This window comes from Crocodylus porosus, unplaced genomic scaffold (assembly GCF_001723895.1).
Source record: "Crocodylus porosus isolate Cpor-Errol unplaced genomic scaffold, CroPor_comp1, whole genome shotgun sequence".
Classification (NCBI taxonomy): Eukaryota; Metazoa; Chordata; order Crocodylia; family Crocodylidae; genus Crocodylus; species Crocodylus porosus.
The window spans coordinates 3,961,493-3,963,886 of record NW_017728911.1 but is presented as its reverse complement, the minus strand read 5'-3'; positions in this window follow the sequence as shown (position 1 = coordinate 3,963,886).

Sequence of the window (2,394 nt, the reverse complement as noted above, 5' to 3'; positions counted from 1 at the left end):
TCTTTCCTGCCAAGGCAGGGGGTCGGACTAGATGATCTACCTAGGTCCCTTCCGACTCTAGCTACTATGAAACTATGAAACTATAGCACATGTTTTCTGTTGTGTATGGTGAAGACATACAAATTTGGCTGCATCTGGCCTCAGCGTCCCCATCTGAGAGTAATGACATTGACCTGCCCTATTTAGGGGCAGATTTTCAAGTTGAAGGACCTTTCTTTCCATCTCCCAGAATACATGCACAAGGAAAAGAACCCACAAGCTCCCATAGCCCAAGCCACTACCATTTGAACTGCATGACTTCAGAACCTGGGAGAGGTGGCTCATGAAAAGGATTTGTTCCATTTTGCCTAGATTTTTTTTTTCTTGAGACAATTAATAGGCATCACAGGGCATGTCTACACATGCTTTAAAGCCCTTTAGTTAATTCGCATTAAATTTAGTACCTCCATTGTGAGGTATTAGGAAAATGTGTATTAGCCTGTTTTAATGTGCATTGACTAAAGAACACAAGGTGTCTGTACACAAGCACGGAGGCTGCTCTGATGCACTGTAATTACAGCATGTCATAGCAGACTTGATTAATTGAGTCTGCTGGAGTGTGGTAATTACTGCACTCCAGCCAGCTGCCGTGTCTCATGTATCAGCGTCCCTGCATTTCAAAATGGTGGTGGAGGTACTTTATCTAAAGCTTGTTCAATGCAGGGATGTTGATACACAAGATGCTCCAGGCACTTTAATTAGCACAGCTCTTGGAGCCACTCTAATTAAAGTGCCCCTACACCCTCCGCCTCCCCCCAGCCCGAAACACATAAAAACACCCGTGGTTTTTAAGTGATGCTTAATGGTCATTAGCCTATTTTAACACACATTAGCTAAATAGCACATTTTTTTAGTGATGCTTCAATACGCATTAAAATAGGTTAATGTTCATTAAAGCACATGTGTAGACGCTCCCACATTCTTAATTATTTCACCTGGTGTTCACTGAAAATGATACACACACCAGGCACCAACAACCAACTGCTAAGTAGCCAGAGTCTATACAACATGTGAAGGGCTTATCTATTAGGTCAAAGACATCATTTAAAAAATGGAAGAGCAACTTAAAACCCCCAACTGCTGCATAGCTTTGTCTGGATTGTCATACATCCAAGCCCCTGTAGAGAATAAACCTCCAAATCAGTGCAAGAATGATTCCTAATAAAGTAGTAGTAACTTTTAATCATTTTAGATGATTGCAAATTGGCCTCTGCTGAATTTTGCAAGGTATTTACAATTACTTTTATGCATATGGTTCCCGACAGATAATAGCTCACTGGGCTTTGTTGTTGTGGTTTTGTTTCGTTTTCTGTCAGCTGTTTTATTAAATGAAATGTTCAGGCTAATTCAGGAAATATCTTTGATCTCTCCCAAAAAGTGACAGGCAGAGAAAGCTTCAAAAAGAATACTTCCTTTTGTCTTTCTCCCTGTTTTTATCACCTCTAGGAGCAATCACACATTCTAGAATGCAACTTTAACATTTTTATTTTGCTGTACTTTTCTATATGTCATGTGTTGTGTATTAGAAATATCTATTTAAATGTTAATGGTTCTGCTTTATGCCTTGCAGAGACTGTTTGGGAGAAGTTTTTTGTCCAGTCTTTGGGTGGTGCTATCCTGTAGTATAACAATGGGTGGGCAAGCATGGCATAAGCCCTGAGCACTGTCTAAGGTGGCAGGTGCCAGAATGGAGCTAGGGGGTGCCTCACCCTCCCATCCCCTCGCCTGTCCTGCCTCCCTGCACCTTCCCTGCAGCATTTCCAGCTCCAGCAGTGGGGAGCGAAAAGCAATAGTGGAAGCACATAGTAGAGGAGCAGTGGACAGAGGTGGGTTTTTTGCAGCTCAACACATGTCAGCAACAAAAAAACAGATTATATCTCCCTTCTCCCAGCAGTGAATTTCTGGCCTCTGCTCCTGCCCAGGATGCAGCACTGATCAGTTATGCCTCTGGTACTACCATAGACTCTATATTTCAGAACTGCTTAGACAGAAAGGGCATGCCCAAATAATCAGACTTGCCTTTTCTAAAGGATGTGAAAATGTTCTTCGAGGATTTCATAGAGGAATAATGTATAGTTCCTGGCTTATCAAGACCACAAAAGCTAGGCCCAAGAGCCTTTTACAATCTCATCTCTTTCCATTTCTCTCTTTGTAGAATTAAAAAAAAAGTTTTAAACCACAAGGAGAATTACAGAAACATTCTTATTAAAATTATTGTCTGTTATAAGCACATTAAAGGCTTCACTTAAATTTAAAGAAAACATATTTAGTTGGGAAATCTTTTCATTACTTCTAATCTCATGTTTCCACACGTGAAAACCTTTGTTGGTTCTCAAGTACTGAGGCTAGAATATA